Raw genomic sequence first — 27,418 nt, 5'->3', positions numbered from 1 at the left:
GTGTGTTCCTGGCCACTTTCAGGTTGTAGGAGAGCCGTCGATGCTGCCCTGTAACCTAGTTAAGAAGCTGCCATCCAGTGTTGGGATGTTGATCAGAACGTGCTGGTTTATCGCTGGCCCTGAGGGCCTGGCCAAGACCTCCTCTTGCCTCCGCACACAGCGTTTTGTCCCTGAGTGGGGAATACTCGACCGGAGAAGGTTAATTGATTTGGGCAGTTTTGGACACAAATGGCTTCCCTGGGTCTTGGAGTCGGGTGAGAGCAGCCAGCTGGACCACGAGGTCTGGGATCCGGCTTTATTAACCGCCCGTAACTAACTTGGACGCTTTTGCTGTCCCGGGTGAGAGGCAGTTCAATCTTCCTGCTCCGTGAGCCACCCCCACAGCCGGAGTGGACACTCGTGCCAGTATCTGCTGGCACTGGAGGGATGGGGCCTGCCACTCGCTGTGGACTCGCAGCTGTTACCAAACTAATTTTCGCTGAGAACAAAGAAGCCGGCTTCAAATCCAGGAGCTCAGTGAGAAGAATGGCTCTTTTATCCAGGTCATGCATTTTACATTCTGCGTGTTTAAATAAGCTAAGAGCCTGAAAACGTCGGATTTGGATCCTTTGTTAAGCAGGCCCTGCAAGTGTGCACAGGCCCTCCGAGTGTGTGGGCGCTTTATGTGCCTACACGTTTGGAAGATGCGTTTGAACATCCCAAGTGACTTTGATCCGGCGTCAAGAAAGCTAGAAGGGGCAGCATGTTGTGTGTTTTCCTGCCCCTCGGGGACGAGGAAGGGTCTGCCAGAGAGTTTGTAGGAGCGTCTGCGTTTGGATTACATGAGAACAGCTAACCTGCAGCTCTCCCGTTTCCATCCGAGCATTCAGGAAGAATGGAATTGCCGTTGGAATGGTGTGTCCAAGAAAAGAAACTTTCCAAGGAGCTGTGACAGTGGGAGGGACAGGTGGGTGGTTGTGGAAGCGCTGCTGTCGGCCCTCTCGGTGCAGACATGTCACGTGCTTCGCAGCCAAGTGCACTGACTCGGATGCTGACGAAGGCTTCCCTTCATCCTCGTAAAAGTGATCAGGCCCCTGCGCCTGACAGGTGGCACGGGGCACCTCTCTGTAAATCCTAAGTGCGTATTGATTTTACCCCGAGACAGCTACGTGCATCTGAAGGAATTGCATCCGTGTGAACGTTTTTTTTTTGAACTGTTGTCGGTGTGAAGTTAAATGGCTGTACTTTAATTTCGAAGATGTATCTCCTGGTTTTTGTTTTTGTCAATTCTTTTTACACCTGTGAGCAAGTCTCCTGCTTGCAAAGGTTACTTTCAGTTTTGACCTTAGGGAATCATTTGAAAGTACAAACCAGAATAATAGATTCTCAAGGCCGTATTTTAAAATACGGCCTTTTTCTTTTCCCTTTTTTTCTTTTTTTTAGCAAATGTTGACTACCCTGTGTCCTGCAGTGTTCAGGTGACTTTCGCCTGCATGCGTTCATTGATGAGAAGAGCCTCTCCTGTGGGATGGTGAGGAAACAGGATCAGATCTTCCCCTGGGACGGCCTTTAATTTCAAGGGTGCATCACATTCAGCTCCGCGTGCGGTGGGCATGTAACGTGCGCCTGTCCGCAGAGGAGGTGGGAATTTCCACTTAGTTCTCGCTCTGTTCCCCCTGCGCCCCTGCAGCCGGCTGAGATGCAAAGATCTAAGCAGTATTTACAAAGAACCAAGCAGCGTTTGTATTCATGGAGACCCAGACGTCAGATGGTTTGAATCAAGTGATTTTCTTAAAGCTCCTCTCCAGATGTTGGACAACATGTGAACACAGCTGGATTATCTTTACGAAAATAGTTGATTTTGCTGCAGTCCTATTAGAGAACAGTTCCTCCCCATGCTCTTTTTTTTTTTTTTTTTAAGATAAGGCTAAGAAGGAAAAGGTTACATCGCAGTTTTAATAAGAGAGCAAACAAAAGTGCTCACCAAAAAAGGAGCTGCGTGGACGCGACCACGTCCCGGCCTGACCGCCAGCCAGGACCGACAGTTTGCTTCCCAAGTAAGTGATTGCCGCCGCCTCGTTACAGTGACCAGGAGCTGAAGATTAATCCTGTCGAAGAGGCGGGGCTCGGAGGGCTAACCATCATCAGTCCAACTTGTCTCTAATTCATGGCTGGACAAGTTTATCCAGCTCAAAATTCCCATCTCTCCCCACTTTGTTCACCAGAGCAAAGCCGCCTCCGTGATTTGAACAGTACTGGCCATTCTGTGAGTGCTCGCGCCGCACCTGCTTCTACAATACATCGTGGCGGCATCAGTTCTGTTCGTCCCACAAATCGCCTGTAGGCAGGGGGACTTCTGTATCATTCGTGATGAGGAAACTGGCCTCGGGGAAGGGTCACCGTGTGTTACCGAGGTCACAGTCTCATTACAGATACGCCAAACCACCACCAGTGCACCCCAGTCAAACCAATAAAAACCAATAAAGGGTGTCCTACGCATTTTACCTCCGCTAAGATGTGTTCAACACATACTGACTCCCAGGTCTCCATTCCAGTTGGTTCTTTTTGAAAGATTCCACTTTGATCTCTTGCTTCTGAACCCTTTCAATTCTCTCGGGAGTCTGTGGCCAGTTCTCTGAAACACATCTTGACTATGATAAGAATGGATGGCAAATGCCACCCCTGCCCTCGCTGTTGGCACTGCCATTGGCCGATTCTGCACACTGTCACCCCACTGAGAGCGGGGTGTGTCGTGTCTGTGACTCTCCTGCAGCAGAGCCTGCCCCCCTCAGTCTGTCCTGTGTGTGGCACTGGCAGTTTGAGGACTCCCCTCGGCTGTGATAATTTGCTAGCAGTGCTCACAGGATTTGGTGTTCTACGCATGCTTATGGTGTCCGACCTTGAAAGGGCACAGGTTAAAGTTAGCCCAGGAAGAGACTCGCGGGCAGAGTCGGGAGGGACCCTGGGCCTCCCTTGGTTCCTCTGGCAGAGGCAGCACAGGCTGTTCTCCCAGCATCAGAGTCCGGCACGGAATGGTGCCCTCTCGGGGTCCTGCACCTGGATGTGGGCCCCATCACCTGGGCACACTCGACCGCCTGCCAGGTGGCCGACCTCCTCTCCAGCCCCCACCCCCACCCCCGGCCAGTGCAGGGTCCCCAGGCAAAGAGACTCCTGTCGGGCAGGACATTCCAGGGCCAAGGGCTCACCTCCCAGGAGCCTATAAGGCCAGCCCTCTCCCCAGGCAGCAAGCCCAGGCCCCTGTTCCACAGCTTGAGCCTCGGAATTTTTTGGATACTTGTTGAAGTAGTCAGGACTTCTTCTCTTTCTAGGAAGCCATCGTCATTTGAGGAATTCGTTGTGCTTTGTTCTGTTAAGTCTACAACACTTACTGATGAAATGTCTTGAGCACACAGTTCCGCCAGCTTCTGTTTTCCCGGTAAGCAGAGTTGAATACACTCTGCTTTGCGCTGAAATAGGAATTCTCTCTTCCCCTTTTGCTACAAAAGAGACTTAGCTAGTTACCTGTGAAAGTGGATTGCCTGCAGAAATTTCCCTCCACTTAATGCTGCTCCAGTTAGAAAGCACGGGAGAAAATTGGTGCGCTGTGCCCGCAGTGTGTAGGGACAGGGTTGACCGCAGGCCTGGTCTCTTGGGCAGGAGAGGGGAGAGCCAAGGCTCCTGCTCTTTGCACTTTCTGGGTGTGTCATCCTGTCCGTCTCAGGTTACAGCATGACGTCCTGGGACACGGAATTGAGAAGACTGGAAAATAGCACATCTACACGTGGTATTTCTAGCTTTGGGGCTAATTGATCAAAATAACCTCAGTAGCACAGAGGCCAGTAAAAAGTAGCAACATTATCGGAAATGAGACATTTTGAGTGTCCGTTGCCTGTTTCTACTTTATTTTATTTTACTTTATTTTTGGCCCCACTCAAAGCATGTCCAAGTTCCCGGACCGGGGATTGAACCCATGCCACAGCAGTGACCCAAGCGATGGCAGTGACAACACCAGACCCTTAACCCTCTGAGCCACCAGGGACCCTCTCATTGCCTCTGGGTCTGTTTTTTTTTTTTTAAATTTTATGATCTTTATTTTTTCCGTTATAGCTGGTTTACAGTGTTCTGTTTTCGGCTGTGCAGCAGAGAGACCCAGTCGCACGTACATACTTACATTCTTTTTCTCACATTGTCCTCCCTCGGGCTCCATCGTACGTGACGGGAGCCTCTGTTTCTAATAGGCTGTATTAGTAGTGAGTTTATACAACTGAATCTTTAGCAGCGGCTTGCTTACCAGCAGGCCGACAGCTCTTCTCGACATTGAGCGGGGGGCTCTGTGGCGTCTGTAGGCGTCTGCGGCACACATCTGGCTGGGCCCCGTCCACGGGCTGTGGCCAGAGCGCTTGTGGGTCTCTCCTGTGATGAGCACCTGTCTCCTGCCTTATCTCAGCCAGCACGTCATCTTCTCCCATCTAAGGCTTTCTTTCCAGAAAGGACCGGCTTTGGAGCTCACGTTTTAACCAACAGGCACCGTAATTTAACTCATAAGCAGAAAGTTGAATTTCTGGTTCATTTAGCAGATTGCTTATAGTTCTCGGTTCTGTGCACTTGTAATAAAATACTCCGTGGGGGGAAAGGCCAACGTGCCGGTGTGGCTTTGTTAAAGTGACTTTAATATGGCAGCGAGCACGAGGTGGCCGACACAGGCGAGCGTGCGTGCGCGCGCACACACACACACACACACACTGCTTTCTACATGCGTGTCAGGGACACACATACCTGTTTTTACATATGTGTCAAGGACACACACACACACCCCTCTTTTTACATACGTGTCGGGGACACACACACCCTTTTTACAGACGTGTCGGGGAAGACACAGCAGGGATTGGGAGGTGCGCTTTGAATGCATGGCTGTGTACTGGTATCTTTTTTCCTCACCCCTTTTGCTGTCCACCAGCTTGTGTTTTATGGTACGTCTTCTGGATTCCGTTGTAAAAAACACCACAGAATATTGGGCCCCGTGGGTTCTCTGTTTGGCTGAGGGTCACAGAGAATGAGTTTTAAACTTCCTCGATTTCTGGATCTCTAGGGAACAACCATTCTGGGAGATGTGCTTTTGTAGTGGAAGAGTGTGTTGTTGTTGCTCCTTGATACGAAGAAACGCAGTGCCTTCGGGGTTGGAGATACCATCGATTCACAGGGTCGGGAAGAGACGGCAATATTTTAGATTATTAAGAAGGCTCCTCTTGCCTAAGGTTGGGGGGGGATGAGTTTTATCATCGTTGTGCCCTGGGCGACTCAGTGAAGCAATCAAACCCTCTCTTTAAACATAATTACAATTGCTTTCAACATTCTCTTTTCTGGAAATACCTTCTCTTTTTTTTTTCTTTTTACTTTTTTTGATAGTGCCTGGGGCATTTTTATATGTTCTATTAAGAAAATTCCTGCTGTGGCGGATGCTCCCAGCAAAGACGCCAGAGCAGCCTGCCGTTTCTGCCTTGGATGAGTCTACAGCGTTCTTGAGCATTTCAGAACATGACACCAGGAGAGCAAGCTGCAGGGTTTGGTTGTAAACGGAGGGCTTTTCGTTGTCCTTTCAGAAACCTACTTCTGCATATAATTTATTTCCAGCATCTCAAACTATTAAAATTCCTGAGGCAAATAAAGCACAAACAGTATCTTCCCTTTCCCTTTCAATTTGTGATGCCTCTTGACTGTAGCAACCCCTACACAATACATGGCGCGCTTTCCCCGAGAAGCCTGCAGTGTACAAGCTGCTGGGACCTTCACTGCCCGGAACCACCAAGGGGGTCTGTGTGCTCCGAAGTCGCAGATCACAGGCCCCTTCTTCTTCCTGATGACTTTGAGCACAGGACTCAAAAGCGCTCGTGAGCAGGTGCTTTTGTCGGCTGACTTCATATCTGGAGAGAAAACTCGGTGGAACCACAGGGATGAAATTGAGACGTGCCCTCTACTCCCACCTCCAAGCCTTCCTCGGACTCAGCTGCCTTCAGATGCCCAGACCTGAAATTGACTTTCATCAAAAAGACGCTTTGCCCGGAAATGCGGGTGTTGTGAATTGGAGCCTCCCGAGGCTGCCCCCGGCCCAGTCCTCACCTCCCTCCCTGGAGGGGCTCCCGCCCTGCGTCCCTCTCCCCCCCCTCCACCAGCCTCCTGCCCCCTCTCCTGCCCCCACAGCTGTGGGCTTCCAGGGGCAGAGGCTGAGCTCCGTGCCTCATGGTAAACTCCCTACCGCCTCCGTGGGGGCGTCTAAATGCATGTGCTTTGCCGTCTCATCACGGCTGCAAATGAACGCTTGTGAGATAAATTCACAAGGTCTCGGTGTACTGACTTTGCCAGACATCTTCCTTTGGCTGTGTGCACGTCAGCATGGTGGCAGAAGGTGGAGTTCCAAGTTATCTCAGAAATCAGGCCCAGAACTGAACATGGTTTGGGCAAGAGGGAGCCTTAATGATAGAAGGGGTCTGGGTGTTGTCACCACTGGAACAATAATACTAATAGTAACTAGTACATTGGATGGGCAGTCACGCTGCTAGTAACAGCGAGATAAAAACTAAGGGCATGGAGTTCTCTGGTGGCTCAGTAGGTTGGGGATCTAGCACTGTCGCCGCTGTGGCACGTCCGCTCTTTGGCCCTTGAACTCCTGCATGCCCCAGGAGCAGCCAGCCAGCCAGCCAGCCAAAGTGCTTTCTTGATTCTGGTTAATGGTTCTTTGCTGGAATATTATTCAGAGTTGGAGACCAATCACATTAGATATAATTTTGACTTGAGTTTTAACATTTTGTTGGTGTTTCTTTGAGTTCTTATCCTACAGATGTTGGTTAGTTTCAGTCCTGTGTTGGGCCTCAAAATAGGAGAAATCCCAGGAAAGCAGGGAGCCCTGAGTTCTAGCTTCTATCCTTGGGAAGGTGGAAGTCGGAGTGAAAATTTACGCAACACTCACTGGCTGCCCAGTTGAGTTAGGTGTGTGTGTGCGTGTGCACGCACGTGCTTCATGTATTCTCCAAACATAGAGGTGTGTGTGTGTGTGTATACTTTCTAAGCAAAGACATGACATGTCTATACATACACATTTATGCACACAAAGATGGACAATGCGACACATGCAGTGAGGGGCCCCTCACCCCACCCGCCCGGCACCAGCTCTGCACAAACACAGATTCTGTCAGATGTAGCTTCATGTGACGATAGGACGTGGCCAGGCTCCACGGTGTTACGAGTGGAGAGTGAGAGGAAGCAGGTGCTTGAGCTGCTGGGAAGAGGAGGAGCGAGGACAGTGGTCAGACAGCTGTGCCCGTGATGGGTGTTTGCAAGAACCATGCCTGAGGAACGGGGGATGAAGTTGCCAGTCGGTGGCAGGACGGGTGAGCGTGTCAGGGGCAGCGTCCCAAGAGACGGAGGAGATGAGGACGGAGCTTCAGGGGGCGGGGGGAGCCCAGGAGCCCAGGGGGTGGGAAAGCCACCTACCCCAGGTGAAGCCTGCACCCCGCTGCACTCATCTCAGCCCCACACGTGGCCGCAGACATTTCAGTTAATAACCAAAGTGCAATATCGTGAGCGGTTGTCTCCTCAGTCACACAAGCCACATTTCAAGCACTAAGTCCCATGCGTGGCTACTGTGTGAACAGGGCAGACCTCATCATTCCCGTCACCAAAGAAAATTCTGTTGGGCAGCCCAGTGCTGGACGGTGTTCCTTCCTTGTCCAGGTGGCCTCAGAAAGAAGGAAGCTGCAGGGAGGACAGTTACATCAAAATGCTCTTGACTCTGGAAAAAGTCTTTTATGTAAAAGCAGGATTTCCAGCAGTCACATGCCTTGGTATTTACCCAGAGGAGTTGAAACTTAATGTCCACATGCACACTTGCACGTGAAGGTTTATAGCAGAAACTCGAAGGCAACCAGGACATCGTTCCCTAGGTGATGGACAAATAAACTGGTGCATCCTGGGGTGGAATATAACTCAGCGCTAAAAAGGAATGAGCTGCCAAGCCGTGCGGGCACCTGAAACACAGGCACCTTGAGCACCTGTCACTGAGTGAAAGCAGCCAGTCTGAAAAGGCTACAGACCATGATTCTGACTGTGTGACGCTCCAGAAAAGACAAAACTATGGAGACAGAGGTGCAGGGGATGAGCAGCTGGAGCACAGAGGATGGGAGGGCCTTGAAACCACTCTGCGTGACACTGCAGTGTCACCCTGAGTGCATCCCCGTCATGACACATTTGCCCAAACCCGCAGGAGGCACAGAACCAAGAGGAGCCCTGATGGAAACTGTGGGTCTGTGAAGAGCACGTGCTGGTGCAGCTGCTCACTTCTTACTAGAGCCCCCTGTGGGGTGGGAGAGGCTCTGCTTGGGGGGGGGCAGGGGGGACAGAGGAAATCTCTGTCTTTAGCTCAATTCTGCTGTGAATCCAAAACTTCTCTAAAAAATAGTCTCTGAGAAAAGTAAAACAGGATTTCAAGTTCATCAGTTTTCCATATCTACCCTCACCTGTTCTAAAACCCGTTGAAGACTTGGGCTGGAATTTAGGAGAGAGATTTGCATGGACTGGCACATTGCACTGCACCTCTTTGTTTCAGCCACATTCTGGCTGTGTCCCCACAGGGAGGAGACAGGAGGCTCTGGTGTTTCTTCCTCCTCTTATAAGGACATTGATCCCATCATAGGGCTCATGTTGGGATCAGTGTCCTCAAGACCTCATCCAAACCCAGTAACCTCCCAAAGTCTCACCTGCAAGTACCATCACACTGGGGCTTAGGGCTTCAAATGTGAATTTGAGGGCCTGTTAAATCCACAGCAGTGTGGTTGATGGGTCCCCAGAGCTGAGTCTGGTTGCCGTCCAGCAGATGATCCAGGGGTGACGTAACGTACACATTATTACCTTCCGCCAGACGTAGAAGTAGCCTGCAGTGAGTGCAGAGGATGTGCAGTGAGCATGCATTCCTGTCCTCCGTCCAGGGGTCAAAGACCAGAACGTGGCAGGTGTGGAAGCAAGAAACCATGGTGATGTGATCGATGAGTAACCGAGGTAACCGTGCTTCATTTTCCATTTAACAGAGTAAAATTAGAAGAGCCGTTTATTCTGTTTGCCATCTGTGTCTTGTCGTTCCTCTGTGTGGATCCAGATTTCTAACGGGCGGCCTTTTCCTTTTGTCTGCAGGACCTCTTTTAACAGTCATCATCTACTGCTGATGAGTTCTCGCAGCTTTGAGAACGTCTTTATTTCACTGTTTTTTGAAAGATATTTTTGCTGGGTATAGAATTCTAGGTTGAAAGTTTGGTGGGGTTTTTTTCTTCCAATACTTAAAATGTATGGCCCCAGGGGAGTTCCCCGGTGACCTAACAGATTAAGGACCTGGCATTGTCACATCTGTTTCAGGTCACTGCTGTAGCGAGGGTTCTGTCCCTGGCCCAGGAACTTGTGCATACCAAGCACACCACCAAAAAGAAAAGAAGAAAAAAAAAAAAAAAAAGGCCCCAGAGCTTTTTGGCTTGCAGTGTTTCCAACGGGAAAGCCACTCCCTTAACTTGGTTATTGTGTGTATAATACCCCCACCTTGGCCCGGTTTGCATAGCGTTTGGGGCTCTTTTGTTGAGCTTCATGAACCTTCAGATTTGTAGTTGGATCAAATGTGGAAAATAGTCGTCACTATTTCTTCAGATGTTTTCCCCGCCCCTGCTCCTTTGGAGGTTCTCATCCCAAATCTGTCAGGCCCCTTGAAGTTGTCCCACAGCTCCCTGATTCTTTGTTCTTTCTCATTCTTTTTCTCTGAGTATTTCATTTTGGATACTTTCTATTGGCATACCTTCAATTTCAGTATTTTGTCTTCTCCTGTAGTGTCTAATCTATGATTAACGCCATCCAACGTATTTGCCGTCTCAGATGCTACAGTTTTCGTCTGTAGAAGCTTGTTTGACATGAGACATGCTTATCTTTCCTCTCCTTTCTTGAACGTATAGGATAGAGTTATAAAAACTTTTTAATGTTCTTGTCCACTAATTCTGTCCATCCGATCTTTTTTATCAATTGCTTTTTCTCCTCATTATGGATCATATTTTCCTGTTTCTTTGTATGCCTGGTAGTTTATTTTTTGGATGCCAGAGACTGTGAATTTTGCTTTGGTGAGAGTGAGCATTTCTGTATACCTGTTAATATCCTCGATCTTTCTTTGTCTTTTTAAATACGGAACGCTTCACAGTTGTGTGTGTCATTCTTGCGCAGGGGTCATGCTAATCTTCTCCGTATCGGTCCAGCTTTGGTGTATGTGCTGCCGAAGCGAGCACGACCCTCGGTCCTTGTTCTGCCACAGATAAGCTCCTCGGAAACAGTTTGGTCCTTGGGGACCCCTCTTCTGCCGTACGAGGCAGGACTAGAGCAGTGCGCAGCCCAGGCTAAGGTTTCCCGCTCCCGAGGCAGGTTTTTCCTGAGTTGTCTGCTCAGTTTTCCCATGAATTATGAAGCCTAGCCTGCTGGCTGGTGGGAACACAGACCACTGCCTGGGTTATTCTCTCTAACGCGTTCAGGCAGTTCCGCTAGACTGGGGTCGTCTTTTCACGTGTCGTCTGATCAAATTCAGCTGAAGGCTGAAGGGGACCCTCTGCTGATGGCCGGGGCTCACTCACACTCTCTCCGCATCCATCCCATGCCCAACCTCTTTATCTCTGAGCCCTTTCCCCTCCCAGACCCTTGCCCCGTCTCTCCTCGGGGGACCCCTGGGCTCTGCCTTTTCCCCCCTCTGGTGCCTGGAGACTCCTCAGACAGTGACCTGGGGCACTCCTGGGGCTCCCCTGTGTGTGCCACCTCTATCTACACAGATCACTGGCCGGTGTGCCCTAGTGTCCAGTGTCTGAACACCGTGGCCCAAATGCTTTGTTTAGGTTTTCCGATCCGAGGTGGGTGGCGGGCCAGTCCAGGGCCACTACCTCTGCCCCAGGAAGCTTCTCCTACCACTGGTGCTCCGGGGCCTGACAAGCAAGAAACGCAGAATTATAGCCTCTGCTGAAGACCCTTAGTGAGGCCACTCCGTGCCCTTCCAGGAACAAGAAATCCTGGAAATGAGCACCTCTGGGCAGTTGAGCAGGTGCCGGGGTGGGCGGAGCGGGGGGAGCTGCCAGCACCCCCTCGGCTGCCCCGGTGGTGCCCTGAGGACGGAGGAGAGCATCTGTGTCTGACCACCTGCCTCAGAGTCAGAGAACCAGAGCGTGAGTCCACGTCTCTGCTTCCTGCACCTTCCTGTGCACGTTTCAGGCGTCAGGCCCTGCTCTGCACCTCTGTATCCGGCCGTGCGTTGGGGCCCCACACGCTGGGTGCACACGTGCGTTCGCAGAGCAAGGATGATGCCACGCACACGCCCCTCTTCGTTTTAGGCGTTGACCCTGAGTTTTCTACTCGGCTCTCGGACAGCTTCCGCGAGAGGCACGGGCCAGGCAGCTGCGTGTCTCCCCAGATGGAGGAGCCCGAGGGCTCACAGCCTGAGGAACGTGGCCTGAGATCACGGCGAGGCGGTGGCCCCTTGGGCTCGAACCCAGGTCCAGCAATGTCAGATCTCCACGCTCGTCATCCTCAGCCGAGCGCCCGCCCCCCGGAGACGTGCCCGGGCTGGAGGCCGTTTGGTGGGCCCCGCTGGGGTGCGGGGCCGGCTGCTCCCGCAGTCTGTGGGTGGAAGCGGGGGTGCTGCCCAGGAGGCCCCCCCGGCAGAGGGCGCGTGGCTCCAAGGGTGGAGCAGCCTCAGCCCTCAGTCCCCCGGGAATGTGCGCTGCAAACCGGGCCGCGCCGGCATGGACACCCCGCAATCCCAGCACGACCCTGCGGGGGCGGTCAGATTCCCGGCCCGATGCCCTCGGCGCGTCCAAAGGAGGCGCGTCCTGCATCCCTTCTGCCACCCACGCCCGTACGCAGTGGTTACGGAGCCGCTCAGATGGGTGCAGCAGGCTGCCTTCGAGGGTGCGGAGCCTGAGGAAGCAAACACCGCAGTGGCCCTGAGGCACCCCGCCCGCCTTTCCGAAGCGCGGGTCTAGGCCGAAGGGTGCCGGCCCAGGCAGCAGCCTGGAGGGCTCATTCAGTGCTGAAAGGGCCGTGACAAAAGAAGCTGTAGTTTGTCTCTCATTCCAGCTCTTTGTGCATCTCTGTGTATAAACAAGAGCATCAAGATACGTGCGTTCCCTCCTCAGGAACCAAACCGCTTCAGCTCTGCTTCTCAGGTACAGTAGATGGCTCACGCACTGCGCTCATGCGGGGTTCCCAGAGGACTTCTTTGCAGGTCCGTCCACACCCATGACCTTCTGTCTCTCTCTCCATCTCCCCCTCGAGATCCAGCCGGCTGGTCCTGACCAAAAGGTCTGCAGCTCGGTTTTTTTTTCCAGGAAAATGTGCCCATTGCTTTTGAGCCTTGGAATTCTGCTCCCTCTGGCTCCGTCACTCCTGCTTAGTCCAATTGCTTGATTTCTCTGCGCTGCCGCATGTTCTGCAGCATGCGGATTAGCCAAGAAATGCTTCTGGAAGGGCCCCAGAAATGCAGGTATCATCAGAGGCCTGGCAGCAGAATGATGCGAAGTGCACTCATACCGGCACTTCTCGAAATAGATGTGTACGTCGGTTCCCAGCTTGCATTTCTTTGATTCGTCAGAAGATGCTCATGAAAACAGTCGATCTGTGTTGAGGGCATGGGCCCCCATCAGAGGCCCTTGTGCACCCTGTTGCCAGAGGGGGGGTGGGGCTGGTGCCCCCCCCAGGAGTCAGCCCTGCTCACAGCGGCCGCTCTGGGTCTGCCCTGCCCTTCTGCTCACAGAGCCTCCAGGTCACATGGCTGACTTCCCCCCGCCCCAGGGTGATTGGATGGGAGGTTCGTCACATGACCCAGACCCAGCCGGTCACGGTGTGTGTGTGTCGCCCTGACCACGGTCTCCGCACAGAGATGAACCACGGCTCACGTGGTTGCTGTGAAAACGGTGACAGCAGTAGCACCGTGGGCACGGCACTTACCCCGGGCTGGACACCTCCTCTGACTGCCCTGTGAGGTAGGTCTGCCACCATCACCCCCACTGTACAGATGCGGAGACTGAGGCCCAGGGCTTGGACCGCCAGGGAATGGCTGGCTGGGCGGCCTCCAGACTCCGGTGATCTGACCAGTCGCACCAGCGCTGCCCGCAGGCCCCTCTGCCGCCTCCTCTCCAGTGACATCCCTGTCCTCGCGTGTGACTCCCTTCTGGAAGCTGTGCTCCATCTGTCCTGAGATTCTGCTCCTTCCTACGACCCACTCAGCTCTTCCTCCTCCATGAGGCCCTGGGCAGGATGTGCTCCTCTGGGCCCCAAAGAGCATCCGGGGCCCCCCATCACTGTCCAGTCTGCCTGCGGCCTTGTCAGCGCCATTTGTCACCTCGGATGCTTGGCAGCCTTGGCGTCTGTTCTTTCGTCACCACAACCAGATGATGAGCAGCCTGGGAGCCGGAGCCGGCTTCGCCTGCAGTCCGCCACACGAAGTCTGGGTGCACCCGCTTGGCCCGCTCCTGGGAGGGTGTCGCATCCACTCGCGTCAGACCGTGAGACCAGCCCTGGGAGGGGGCTGTTAGGACCCGGTCCGCCTGAAGCACAGAGAGGTTAAGCTGAGCGCCTTGTCCTTGGGCTGCGGAGCCAGCTCCTTCCTGACCACCCGCCCTCACTGCCTCCTGGTGCCTGTTTTCTCTCGTCCGTTCTCAGAGCAGCTCTGATCAGACAGAACCTGGCGTGGTCTGCGCTTCCTCCCGGGGCTGAGAGAAGGCTGCCAGGCAGCAGTGAACTTAGCCTGAAAAACGAGGAGGCAGACCAGTTTCCCCTAGGAAATAAGAATTGCATCCCTGTCCAAAGGGTGGTTTCATTTCTTGAGATGAATTGGCACACCGCTCTTCATTTCGGTGATTTTGGCAAAGGCATTGGGTTCTTCAAAATTGAAGTCAGCACCCCTGTTCCATCGTGGGATGTGCCTGGCAGCCATGAGCTCATAAGATCTCCCCTTTCGAGAGCTGTATATAATGACAGCGTGACGCGGACACCCAGCCACTCTCCTACTCCACCTCCGGCGGGCTCCCTCTTGGGCTGGGTCTCTGGTGGCTCTTGTGGGTCACACCCCGCGGTCTCAGCCGGAACTCCCCCTGTCAGGGAGGGGCCGCAGGCCTGCACACGGGACTCCTGCAGACTTAGGGCTCCGGTCAGCAGGTCTGCGCCAAGCCCGTTGCTCTGCCAGGGGCGGCCTTGGGTCCAGGGATGTACAGCTGGCGAGACTGACCTCAGGGGTTGTGTTCACCTGATGTCTCTCTCCGGTCCCGGGGACAAGTCCTGGTGCCCCTCAGGGACCCCTCACCTGCCCCCTGGTTCCCCCAGTGGAGGAAGCGTATCCGGAGGCAGGGGGAAGATGAGCGCACAGCTCAGATGCCCCGTTTACTGGAGACAAAGGCCATCACGGGCCGTCGTTCCGACTTCAGCCGTGTTGAAAGAAACTGCTCAGCTCGCGCTTCCTCAGCTGAGGCTCTGCCTTCCTAGATGCAGGATTTATTCTCCCGGCTATTGCAGGTGCTTGAAGGGCGCGAGCGCTTCTTACTCTCGTTTCTGCTGAGAGGTGCCTGGTGTAGGCGTAGGACGCGGGGCATGTGCTGGATCCACTCATTTCCTTGTCCAGCGTGTTAACTAGCATCGCCGCTGGCCTGGCAGAGAGGGTGCAGAGCTCAGCTGCGGACTGGCCGCACCCCCAGCGAGGTCGCAGGCGAGAGGAGAGAGGCGCACGTGAATACTTCCCTGAGTCAGCGCGCAGATCAGTGTGAAAGTGGCAGAGGCCAGGGAAGAGACACTCAGGAGGTGCCACGGGGGCTCGGGAACCTCTGCATCCGGAGAGGGCCTCCTGCAGGAAGGCCCCGCCGGAGGGGGCAGAAGGCACAGGAGACAGGCCTTCTTGATGGGGAACAGCGTGTGCAAAGGCCCTGAGGCAGGGGGCAGGCCTGTTTGCAGGAGGGTCGACGCCTCGAGGAGGGGCACAAGGTGGTGGAGAGGCCGGGCAGGCCCACATCCCACGGGGCCCGTGAGCCTTACTAAGAACCCCAGCTTTTACCTCAGGGTGTGGCCTTCCGAGCTCAGGGAGCCAGCTGGGTCAGACGGGTGTCTGCTTAGGTCGTGGGTGTGGCCGGGAGGACAGGACTGAACGGGGGTGGGGGTGGGGCGGGCTTAAGCCCTCTTCCGCCACGGAATTGCCACATCCTGTCTTGGTCCCCGGGGAGAACTCAGGGGAACTTGGTGTCTGGCTGTTTGTGCTCAGGTGGCTTTGCTGGGACGCTGGTGCCTGGGGACACTGAGGCAACGGTGGGTTCCCAGGAAGGCGGGTCCCAGAGGTGTCTGGATTTAGCCTGGAGCTGGGGGCAGGGGAGGGGGCTGGAGTGAGGGTGTGCCCCCCCGCTCCCAACACAGACACAGAGGAGGCCTAGACCCGTCTGACGTCCCAGGAGAAGGGGCGTTTTGGTCACTCTATGGCCTGGAGGGTGGGGAGGCTTGGAGTGAGAGGCAGAAGACGGGAGGGGAGACATGGGGATGGGCTGGCCAGCGGCTTTTGACCGTGAGACCGTCCGCAAGTCCTCTGAGTGCCAGGGTCAGTGTCTGCAGTTCCTTAGCTGGCCTGCATAGCCAGGCGTCCTTTGCTCTGGCAAAAAAACACAGGCTTCAGCCTCCAAGTCATGGGAGCAAAAGTTCAGGGAGACAGCCCCAGGGAGCATGTCCCACGTTGCCCTTTGAGCAGCTCGGGTGCTTCTCTGAGCCGCACTCTCCACCGTTCCTTCCAGAATAGCCTCGGGGAAATGAGACGCCAGCCAACAAGGCAGCCCTTTGGTGGGTTAATTTGTCTTTTAGAGCCTCATTTTTCCAGCCAGAAATCTAACCTGAAACACTCGTCCTCAAACAGCATCCATCAAAGCCCAGCATCCGGGTCTACCGGCCGCCAGGCCCACCCGACGAGGACTTGGCAACGTGCTGGTCTGCTTTGTAATTGCAGCACGGCTCTGAATGGCTAGGCCCTGTGCACAGAAACTGCTGCCTGTGGCTGCAACCTCATGGGGGCTTGAAGAATGCGGAGCTTGGCTTTCCCAGCAGGAGGACCCCAGGAGGCCTGAGGCCACCGTCACGTCACGTCCGTGTGTCTCTTCCTTGCAGCCCTGGTCAGAAGGACGCAATTGATCAGTGACTGGACGGGGAGAGAAGGGCCCGGTCACTTGGCAAACTCTGGGTGGTTATTCCTTCCAGATGGCTCAGGCCGTCCGCGCTCGTCTTCACGCGGGTCGGCAGACGCGCGGTGGCCTTTGGGCAGCATGGGTCGGCCCGTGCTCCCTCCCCTCGTTCACCACCCTGACCTCCTGCAAAGGGGGAGCAAGTGTGATGAGCCGCCATCCTGAGACTCCGAGTTTCTTGATGGAACAGAGCCGTTTTTAATTTCTTTAAAGAGGATTCCAGATGAACTCATTCACTGAACGCCTCCATAAACAAACGCTTGGCGCTCACTCGCGTGCCCCTGGAATGATCCTAAGTGGCTTTGGCTAAAAGACGTCCCACAGGGGTGATTGCTCTGTGATGGCTTCCGTCGGCGTGAATTATGCTTGCGGTAGGATTGGTGCTGGGCTGATTTATTTTAAATTGTAGGATAAGTTCTAAAGCACAGGGAGGGTGTGCTCTGTAAGAAGCGTCCTGGGGCCTGCCTGGTAGCCGGAGAGGCGATGGAGTGAGGCGAGGCCAAAAACAAGAGAAGTCGGGTTCCTGGGGCAGCGACGCTTGAAATCTCTGCTTCTCATTTTCCCAACTTGTAAGCCCGAAAACGCCTGTGGTCACTTCTCAAGAAGCGGAGGCCCGCCCTCCTGCTGGCTGTCCTCCGTTCCCGAGCCTTCCCTACGATCGGGAGGGTTTGGAGCCCTGCTTTTTGCAGTGCGGCTTCAGGCCACCTCGACCCGGGAGCGCCTGTCACAGTTAAAGATGCAGAGAGGCGTCAGCGTGTCTGCAGCCCGTGTGCAGCAGTCAAGTTCATGCTTGGAATTCACCGGTCAGTTTGGAAAGTCACGCCGTTCATCTCTTCTTGCTTTGACGTGTTACCTGGAGCCCGTCCCCTGGGATCTCTTCTGCAGAGAACCGGCTCTCCCGGATCTGGCTTTGGAGGCGCTGGGCACCAGTTCCTTGCCCTTCCCCTGCCCGTTTTCCGTCTCTAATTGCTTGACAGCCGCTCCTCCATGGAGCTCCCAGCATCTCCTGGGAGGGCAGACAGACCCGCGGTGAGACCCATGCACCACCGAGTGCTGGCGTGTGAGAAGTGGTGACAAAGTGGCATTAAACCTGAAACTAAGCGTGCCTTGGCCCTCCCCATTCCCCGCGGGCTGCTTGCTCACGGCCCAGAGTCACAGCTGGGGTGGAGCTGGCCTCTTGCCCAGGGTCGAGTGGACAGGTCATTGGATCTGAGGGTGGCAGACCCGCTCTGGGCTTTGTGGTCAGACTCCAGGCGCGGCGCCCTTGCTAGGCTGTTTCACCTTCCCGGTGACCCTGGTGGCAACTTGCTGCGTTGTTTCGCCTTCCTGTGACCCTGGGAGGGGTCCCTGCCTGCCTCTCCACGCACAAGTTAAAGCTGGCCGCAGAGGCAGAACCCACCCCAGCTAAACGGCCCGTGGTTTCCTCATCAGCGTTAATTGGGGAAATTTCGGGAAAGTGCAGCCCCCGTGGGCCCCAGTCAGGGAGACCCTGGGTCCGTCTGTGGAGGGCCAGGGGTCTGGGGTGACCCGCCCGGTGGGAGCACTGCTGATCCAGCGCACAGATTCCTCGCGGACAAGAGTGACTCTATTTGTTATTCAAAAAGAAAATCAAACACACCCTCCCTGCTGCGGGCTGCTGCCATTCTGTAACTGTAGCAGTTTTAACTGAGGACAAGGATAATGATGGGGTTTCTTTTAAGAGGCCGCTCTGAAGTGGAATTTCCCCCGCAGGGGGTGGGGGGCCCTGTGCTTACCTGTACGCGTGGCCTGTCCTGGCCCGTGGTGCACAGGAGTTGGTGCCCAGCTCGCACGGCACACCTGCACCAGGTGGGATGGGCTCCAAGCTCAGTGTGGCGTGGGCTCAGGTGACTCCCACATGCCAGACCTGCTGTCGCTCTTCACTTTGCGTGTCCCCACGCTGTACGCAGTCCCCCTGCTGAGGGCTCACTTACCGATGACACTTGAGGAGCACCGGGCGAGGGGCCATCAGAGGACATTATGTTCGGGAGACAAGTCTTCAGGAGGAAGCGCTTAGCTCTTCAGAGGAGGAACACGGGGCCGTCAGCAGCCGCAGCTGGTCTGGAAGGAGCAGCGAGGGCTGGGTGTCATCACGCAGAGCCAAGCACAGTGAAGAGCCCAGAGAATGTCTTTTCAGCACCTGTCCTGGTCTCGTCACTGGGCCTCTTTACGTGACTGTGTACTTTTCATCTGCAGTAGCTGGGCCCTTTCCCCCCAGCACACGCTGCGGAGCTGTCAGGCGACAGATCCACTGCAGGCATCTTCAGACACTCCCTGAGTCAGTAAAGGAAGATTCAGCGACAGTCAGGCTCAGCAAAGGGCCGTCAAGGCTGGTCGACTGGACTTTGATTGCCCGACAGTGGACAGTTCGTAGATTTGTGTGGTCACACTCCAGATATATTTGACTGATCAGAAATCCTCGCCCGCACTGGGTGCCTATTCTCCAGACTCCTGCTGCCTCGGATCCTTGTAGAAGAAGCACCTGTGCTTTCCCCGCTGACCCCATCGCAGTACAGCCTATGGCACCTCCCGTCACCAACTGCATCCTCCAAGCAGCTTTGCCTTGGGTTTGCCAAGCACCCTTGTGTGTGCCTCTTAAAGATAAGCCTAGAGAGATCGCACTGATTTTTCAGGAGTTTTCGTTGGAACAAGTGGGACCACAACAGCTCAGACCCGGCCTCCTCAGCCCCATGTGGGTCCCTGTTAGGGCGCACATTAGGCCCCGATGTTTGTCACTTGCCCAAGTTGGACTGTCCAGGACTCCACCGCAGACCTCCTGCAGGACAGGTGTTCTGAGCAGCGCGTGTGTGACTTGTGATGCTGGCAAACAGGTGGAGCGTTGGGAGAGGGGCTACTTTAAATCCAGGGGCAGAGGGAGGCCTCTTTGGGAGACCGAGGTTAAGCCGAAACCTGGCTGGTGACGAGAGCACAGGCAGACACGGGTGCAGCAGCGGGCGGCTCTGGAGAGACCTTCCTCTGTGCGGGGAGACCTGGGAATGGTGGCCGGGGCGGGAGAGCAGCCAGGGGTCTAACGGGCAGGATGGAGCCTCATTTCTGGCGTTGACGCTGCCGGTTGTCAACCTGGGTTGGCTCCCCAGGACCTGGACTCTGACCCATACTGTGGGGATGAATGCAGCAGGCAAAGCTGGAACCCTCCAGGACTGAAGGAAGTAACGAACTTTTTCCGAGACTCAGGCAGATCATTCAAACCCATTTCATTTTAGCTCGGGCATTTTCCTAGAAATCGGTTCCCAGAGTGGCTTTGTCCATCTCTTGACCTTCTCCAAGGAGCAGCACGCAGTGTGGACCCTCCAGATCCCACCACCAGCAAGGTGGGCTCACGCTGCTCAGCTGTAGATCTGCTCTCCCCACTCCTGGCTAATTCTCAGGAGTGACCTTTGGTTCTCTGAACGTGTGCTTCTTTCAGAGCAGTCTCCCCTCCGTGGGTCACTGCCTCTGTTGCCCTTTAAAAAGGTTGTTGGGAAATGAGCTAGAAATTGAGTGTCGATGAGTTGCTGTAGGAGATGCCTCCTGGCTGAAACCCTCTGCCTCGTTGCTTCTCTTCTTCTCAAAGGCAGAGGCAGCCGACGCGGGTGGAGTAGCCGGGAGCCCACGTGAGCCTGCCTGCATGTGCCGTCCTGCAGGACCAGCCGCCACATAGCGGGTAGACTCCCACGCCATCCTCGGAGGCCAAGGCAGAGGCCCGTGTCTGGCCTGGCTGGGTCCCCCCGCCCCCTCCCCCATGAGCCTCTCCTGGCCCAGTCTTCTCCCACCCCTGAGGTCGGTCCCCCTCCAGAAAGAGAGCAGATCTGACGTGCATCCTCTACGTGGAAGCCCAGCCCGGTCCTTGGGGGACAGGGAGCCCCTCAGATCCTGCCAGGTGGTCCCCTGCAGCCCAGGGCCCCCCCCCCCCCGCCGACCCGAAACAGTGACGTGAGAACCCAGGTTTGCGTTGCTGAGATAGTTCAGCAGCCAGATTGCCTGGACTAACTTAGGGGGAAGAAAAATGCCACTGGATTGTAGTTGGTTCAGCGAGCCTCAGTCGCGGAGCCCCTCAGAGGGGGTCCCTGGGACAGTCCTCGAACCCCCCCGGAGCGGCGGGGGGGAGTCCCCGTGAGTCCCGGAGGCTATAGCCCAGCTTCTGATTATTTTAAAAATCACTGCTTCCGTTCGTCCCGAAAGCTGAGAGAAGTTCTGTGTAAAATGCCACCGTCATCCTCCTGGGTTGTTTTTTCACCCAAGTCTCCATTTCTGCCTCCCAGGCTGTGTGCGAATCACCAGCATCTGCAAGCCTTGAGCAGACTTAGCGGATCACACGCTGCTATGGGAGACACCTGTAAACGAGTCCTTATATTTGAAGTTTTATCATTTAACAAACGCGATTGTTACCCATTCTCCCCCAGTACTTTAGCAAACAGCTCTTCATGAAGTACAGACAGACGCAAGGGGAAGGGCTTTTTTCCCCTCCTTTCTTTCAAAAACAGCTATTTCTTTGCAGGTCGTAATGTTGTTTTAAGAAGAGGGATGTTTAGTACCAGGCTTTTTAATAAAATGTATAAGAGAATAATTCTTCTAAAACATTCTGTATCTACAAAAATCTATATGTGGGAGAACGTGAATTATTCCCTAATAGATTTTATTACATAGCAGTTAAGAATTTTCCTAAGAGACATCTAGTCAAAGGCATCAATTTGGGGTGACAAGCACGGGAGAGAAAGGAACTTAGCGAAGACTGGCGTTATTCCCTCCTTAGCAGATTCTGTACCTGTTCTGTGGCTGTCGTTTTCTTTAGAAGGTGGAGCTTTCTCGGCTGTAGACCGAGCGTGTGTGGAAGCCGTAACCACGGAGCCGGGCTGCCGTTTGGTCTCTTAACCCGCGGTCTTTGGACGCCTCCGTCTGCCAGCGCGGCGTCTGCGCGGCGGCGGAGACGGAGGCGGGAAGAGCGCTGCCCTCGGGGAGCCCGCCCTGCTTGGCCGGGGGGACAGGCAGAGGCTCGAGTCCGGGGCTGGGGCGCGGGGGGGCCCCCCGGCTGGGGCCCGCCCGGGCCTCTGTGCGACCTGGTAGCAGGCCCGGCGGGGTGCGGTGCAGAGAGGGGGCTCGTTTCTTCATTCTCCGCGTGCCCCGCTAACTGTTGCACACCTTTTGTGTGTCAGGTGTGAGCCGGAGGGAGACACGTGGCCCCAGGCCCTGCAGACGCGAAACACACCCACCCCCAGGCACGGAAGCGGGGAGGCGCCGCGCCCGGGACGCAGGGGCTCTGGACCCGCGGGCGTGGGGACACAGGGACCGGCTGGTGTGGGGGGAGTGGAGGGGATGCAGGACCGGGGGCGTGGGGGGCGGGGGGGGACAACGTGGTGGAGGCTTGGGGCGGGGGGAGCGGGAGGAAGGACCCCGGGTGCGGCGCCCCATGGCGTCCCTCCTGGGCACTCGGCAGGCTCCCATTAGGTGGGCCTCAGTGTCTGCAACTCGGAGGCAGACTTTCACAGAAAGAAACGTGCACATTTTAACTGCGAAGGATGCATCCACCTGAGTCCCCAGCTCCTGTCAAGGTCTCCAGCATCCTTATTATTCTAGAAAGTTCTCTCCTGCCCTTCAGCAGCCTATCCCTCCCCCTGGCCCAGAGGCAGTCTGCTGTCCTGGCTTTTTCACCACGCTTTGCCCGCGGTCCCCCAGTGTGGAGTCTGGGGGTCGGGTGGCTTTTGCCTTTTACTGGCTGGAAGGCGGGAGCCGGCCTGGGGCCGTGGGAGCGGAGCAGCCACGGACGCCAGCACGAATCCTGCTGGGAGCCGGGGCCTCCGAGGTGCCCTCTCCCCGGAGGCCGACGCGCAGCCCAGCCTCGCCCGCTCACCGCCGCCTCCGCCGTCCACCGTCCCTGCCTTCAGCCGAGTCTCGCGGGGACAGTGGGCGGTCGGGTCTGGACGTGTTTCCGTCTTTCCTGACGGCGTCTGGCCGGAAGTCGGTGTGTTGCACCCTCCCCGTTTTATGCCGGATGCGCTTGGAGGTGGGTCTGTCGCCTGAAGTTCATAGTCGTGTCTGTGTCCCTTTGTGACTCTCTTTTCCTCTTCTCCTCCTTTTACCTTAAGTGGTTTTGTAGAGTTTCCTTTGAAGCCGTGTATCGGGCTTTCGCGTGACGCTGCAAGAGCTGCTCCGGGGCCACTAGGAGCCACCGTCTCTGCCCAGAGGCAGTCAAAGGCCAAGTCGAGGCAGCGGCCACGGGGAGGGCAGGAGCGTCGCGAGTGAGCAGACAGACGGGCTGGGAGCCGCCTGGGGTCGGCCAGCTCATGTCACAGTGAGCTGGGGCGATGCTGGGAACGCTCTGGCCCTGGGCGACCAGAAACCCACGCTCCAGCTCTCCCCTCCCTGTAACCGTATCGGTGTTTTCATAACTAACGGTGAACAAACTCAGCGGACAGCATGGTCCTGCCTTTGAGGTACCTCTTTGAAAATAAGTCAGTCTAATAATTCCTGAATCTTTAAAACCCCTCTCTTTATTCCAGTCATGGGAGGACCTCCCAAAGGTCCATGGGGCTTTCTCTTTTTTTTTGTCTTTCTGCCATTTCTTGGGCCGCTCCCGCGGCATATGGAGGTTCCCAGGCTAGGGGTCGAATCGGAGCTGTAGCCACCGGCCTCCACCACAGCCACAGCAACGCCGGATCCTTAACCCACTGAGCAAGGTCAGAGATCGAACCCGCCACCTCATGGTTCCTAGTCGGATCCGTTAACCACTGAGCCATGAGGGGAACTCCTCCATGTGGCTTTTAACCAGGGCCTTGGAAACTCCCGGGATCCTTACCACCCCAGCGCCCCTCTATAAAGGGGACTCAGCCCGGAATTACAGCCCCGGGGGTCTTGACTCCTCTGGAGGAGCCCCCAGCGCCCCCCCCACCCCAGTTGTGAACAGAAGCCATGGGCCCGGGATAGAGACGGCAGAGATGGCCCGTGGGTGTGGGGGCTCTGCCGTGGGGGCCAAGACTCCAGGCTGCGGGGGAAGGTGTCTCATCTCGTCCAGGGAGGCTGGGGGCAGCCCGTCTACCCTGCACACGGGAAAGAGTTACAGGCAGTGCAGTCCCTGGACAGCGCAGTCCCTCGGGAACCTCCCTGGACTGTGGCTCAGGAGGCCGAGACGCCCCTGTTGTATTTTGGGTCCCTGAGGTCACCCAGCCAGGAAGTGGCAAAGCCAGAATTGGAGGCTTGGCCTGCAGATGTCCGGTAGCCTGGCAGGGAGACTCTGGGGGCAGTGAGGGGCCCTCGTAGGCAGGGGCTGCATGGCTTCATCTAGACCCTGAGCCAGACGCCTCCCGTTAATCCTGTCCCCCCCCCCATGCCCCCGGCAGCCCGGAACCGCGTGAGCGCGTCCCCGATCGTGGGCGAGGCTTCTGTCTGCTTCACAGGGCCTGGGGGCGGTCCCCAGAGTAATCCAGAGGGAGCACTTAGGAGAGCAGCAGGCCTGCCTCCAGTGTCACTGAATGTCGCCTGGACCGTTCGCTCTGACTGCTACCATTAGCTTTGTGAGGGCTCTCCGTGCCACAGCGACGCCATCAGCATGAGGTCACTTTCCCCTGGGAACCACCAGGGCGCCTTCCGTGGCGAGGGGTCCCGCAGCTGCTCAGGGCCACCTCTGGCTTCGGCCTGGGGGGAAGCGTGTGTCATTTGTTCACATTACTGTTTGTCGATAAAAATACCGTAGGCTACACTCGGAAATAGAAATTAAATTTTAAATAAGATATACAGTCATAATAGGAAAAGAGGAGCACAAAGGAGCCCCTTTCACGATAATTACACGTTAGAAAGTCATGACTCACACTGGCTTTTGTGACTTAAAATGCTTGTCTGGGAGTGGAGCTGGCACAAAGTACTTGCTCATTAAAACTCCGGGCTGTCGGGTGGGGAGACGGAAACGCCGGGCTCCCAGTCGGCTCAGCGTCTGCCTGCTGGCTGGCAGGCCCCGTCTCAGTGGGCCTGCGTGACCGTGTCCACCAGTGGCGGCATGAAACACAGGAGAGGAAGGACTGCATTTCTGATTTGTGTTCTTTCCCTGTAGACGCGGAAGGGAAGGACCTGGAGAGGGAACCCCAGGGCTCGTGTCATAAAAGCACCTGACAGTGAAAAGAGTGGCTATTTGACCATGTCTCTGTGGTGTTAAGAGGAGGCGTTGTCTGTAAATGCTGACATCTCATCTTTACAAGTCCTGTGTCCCTAACAGCACTGGCCCATCAGGCGCGTGGCCTGCAGCAGCCGGGGTGCTGGATACACCCCAGGATGCAGCCCCCGACACAGGCACATGCAGGTGTCTGTGTGGGCTCTCGTGGCTTGGAGATGGAGAGGCAAGTTCATTATTTTTAAGGTTCGGTGACACTTAACCTCTCCTTGCAGCTGGGAGTGCCCCTCATGGTGGCGGGAAAGGGCCTCCTGCTCCTGCAGCGAGTTCACACTAGAGCTTTCCTGGTTCGCACTGGTTGGGATGGTGTCCTCTCCAGCTCCCTGGCCAGGCCCGCGTGGAGCCACAGCAGCACCAGAATCAGGAAGGCGGGCGTGCCGTCCAGCGCCTCCATCCAGACTACTTCCCCGTCACTGACTCCAAAGCTTCCTGGAACCTGCGTCTGCCGTGGTCCCTTAGAGCCTGCAGCTTAGGATGATACGGCGAATGCGTGATCGTATCTGGCTTCTGTGCAGCAGAGCCGCTGTAAACTGAAGGAAAAGAGTGCCCAAGGACATGGGGGCGAACGGCGTGACGGCGTCCTAGCGAAGAACCACAGGTCGCTGGTGTTCAGCTGGCCACCTGTCCGGACACTGAGAGTCCAGTTAGGGGCCCTGTATTAGGCGTGTGATGCCCTAGGAAAGAGACCCAGCTGAGAGGTCCGGTGCCCCTTGGCCAGCCAAATCTCAGCACCTTTCAGCCTGTGTCTCTGTGACCCGCAGATGCCCACCCTGGCCACCTGGCAGCTGTCGCGAGGCCCACAGAGCGTGTAACAAGCGCGTTCTGGAAGGTGTGACGTGCCCTGCAGGGTCCAGAGGCTGCTGGGCGATGGTTGTTAGAACCAGTGGTCCCCGTGGGCTCGTTGGCACGGCCCATCGGGAAAGCAGTGGGCAGCTCTGGGCTCGGCTGATGACGCCCCACTTCGCTCCCTCCTGGGCTCACGCTGGAGGAGAGGAAGTAGCTGGACAGGAGGACTGAGCGCCCTCACCGTGGTCTGGCTTCTGGGCTCGTCCCCCCCACCCCCGTGCTGTCTGCTTAAGCCTGGAGTTTGAACTCAGGGCTGGACACGCTCCCCTTCCTCCTGGCTGTGGCTGCTGCCCGGGGCTGGCCTCTCCGTGTCCTCACCTTGGCTCAGGCCCTGCTGCCCGCAGAATGGAGACCTCACTACTCAGCCAGGCCTCTTGGGGCACTGCCATCCCAGGATGGCGGCACCCAGTGCCCCAGGGAGCATCCTGCAGGTGACAGTGAAGGCCGGAGCCCTGAGGCAGTGGGGACTCCAGGGCCGGACACCCCCCTCCCCGACCCCAGGGCCGGGACCTGCGGTTGTGTCCGGGGTCCCTCTGTCTTCATCTGACCCGAGACAGTCTCGGCCTGAAATCCTCCGAGTCCCGGTTCCACGCCTGATCTCTGTGGGTCTCTCTGATCACAGCGTGGGTCTCTGTGTTTTCCCCACTCTTGCCGGAGACGCTGTTGCGGCTGAAGCGATGCTCAGGCTCGGTCCTTTATCACCGTCTTAAGAGGACATCCACACTTGGGTTATTCGCACGGTGCCACCTGGGCTGTCTCTTCCCGTAACGCGGTGGTTCTCGGTGGCGACTGACCGCCAGGGCGTGTTTGGCCGTGTCCGGAGGCATTTGGAGTTCTCGGAGCTCTGGGGAGGCACCTAGAGTGTCTGGCAGGTACAGACTCACTCTGCCCCAGCGTCAGCAGGGCTGAGGATGAGAGACCCCAGTTAACCGACGCCAGGAACTTTGAAAAGCACTCGTATTAATGTACATAAACGGCAGCCCTCAGTTCCTCAGCTCGTTTACCTCTTGGCTCTGCGAGGTGCATGTGGTCCTTACCTCGCAGATGGGCAGTAAACCAGGCCCAGAGAGGTTAGGGTGCCGCCCAGGGTCACACAGCACATAGGGAATGGAGCCTTCTGTCCTGGCCACACGGCCACCGCTGGATCACTTTGCTGCGGTCTTTCACCCAAACAGAAGTAGGGCTGGTGGCCTAAAAGGTGGCTGAGTTAGCCCCAGTGCAGACACTGTTTCGGGAAAGCAAAGGCCCAGCCTCCTGCCCCTCCGTTTAGTAACTGGCCTCAGGCACAATCTGGCTGCCGCAACCCCTGGGTCTTTGCCACGCGTGAGTCTAGTTAATGACCTAAATGGGTCCCCGAGGCACAGTCACCCTGGGCCTTTCCCGATGGCTGTGGGGGGTGACGCTCCCTAGAAGCAGAGCCGGTCAGGAAGCACACGCTGCCCACGCCCATCCACGCAGTGCCCTCTCATCACTTTCCTGGGTCTACCCCAAGAGCTTGACTTAGAAGAAGTGTCTTATTTAATGGGGAAAGAGGCGAAACAACCAAGGCTGAGCCTTGAAAGCCCTCGGAGAGTGGGGAGGGGGCTCCCTTTCGGTACTCAGCTCAGCATCCCCTGTCTCCGTTCTAACATTTTGCTTAAGATGTAGGGCTGGGGGCTTTCTCATGGAAATGGTTTTCATTCGCTTCTGCTGTCATTCTGTCTCGGAGGGAGGCGTGTCGGGTGGACTGGAGGCCTGCAGTAGTGGCCAAGAAGAGCCAAAGCAGGGGGAGCCCAGACAGGGCGGGGCCACCACCCTCCCGCCTCCTATGGGCGACTCTGCCGTGGGTCCCACACCCCACCCCCGACCAGGGCTAGGGCTCCTCCCGCCGCCAGGAGTGCATCGTGGGATCCAGCCTGTAGACGTGGGAGACCAAGTCCAGGGCGGCAGGATGCCAAGGGCACCCTCGTCTTGTCTCAGCTTCTCCTGACTCGTTTCCGGGACCACGTGAGGCCAGGGAACATGTGCCCGTCCTCCTGTGTCCCTCAGCCGGCTCAGGGATGTGGTTGGGGCCGGGGGTCTGGTTTTGTTCTTCTGTGTGGCACCCATGCCTGGCATCACGCCTGGCACACGATAGACACCTCATGAATGTTGGTGGAGAGGAGACAGCTGGAGAGGG

The 27,418-nt window shown here is 56.2% G+C and overlaps 1 protein-coding gene and 1 non-coding gene across 2 annotated transcripts in view; one reads left to right on the top strand and one right to left on the bottom strand.

The window, feature by feature from the left end:
- Positions 1–27,418, top strand: part of CDH4 (cadherin 4) — a 491,209-nt gene that overhangs the window by 162,746 nt on the left and 301,045 nt on the right. The gene's annotated exons all lie outside the window — the stretch shown is intronic.
- On the bottom strand, positions 10,177–10,283 carry LOC125123741 (U6 spliceosomal RNA). The gene has a single exon (XR_007134130.1). It is a non-coding gene; the product is annotated as a U6 spliceosomal RNA (small nuclear RNA).

The sequence above is a fragment of the Phacochoerus africanus genome, chromosome 3, assembly GCF_016906955.1.
Source record: "Phacochoerus africanus isolate WHEZ1 chromosome 3, ROS_Pafr_v1, whole genome shotgun sequence".
Classification (NCBI taxonomy): domain Eukaryota; kingdom Metazoa; phylum Chordata; class Mammalia; order Artiodactyla; family Suidae; genus Phacochoerus; species Phacochoerus africanus.
The sequence above is the reverse complement of the archived record's forward strand: the minus strand, read 5'-3'. Positions and strand labels throughout refer to the sequence as shown.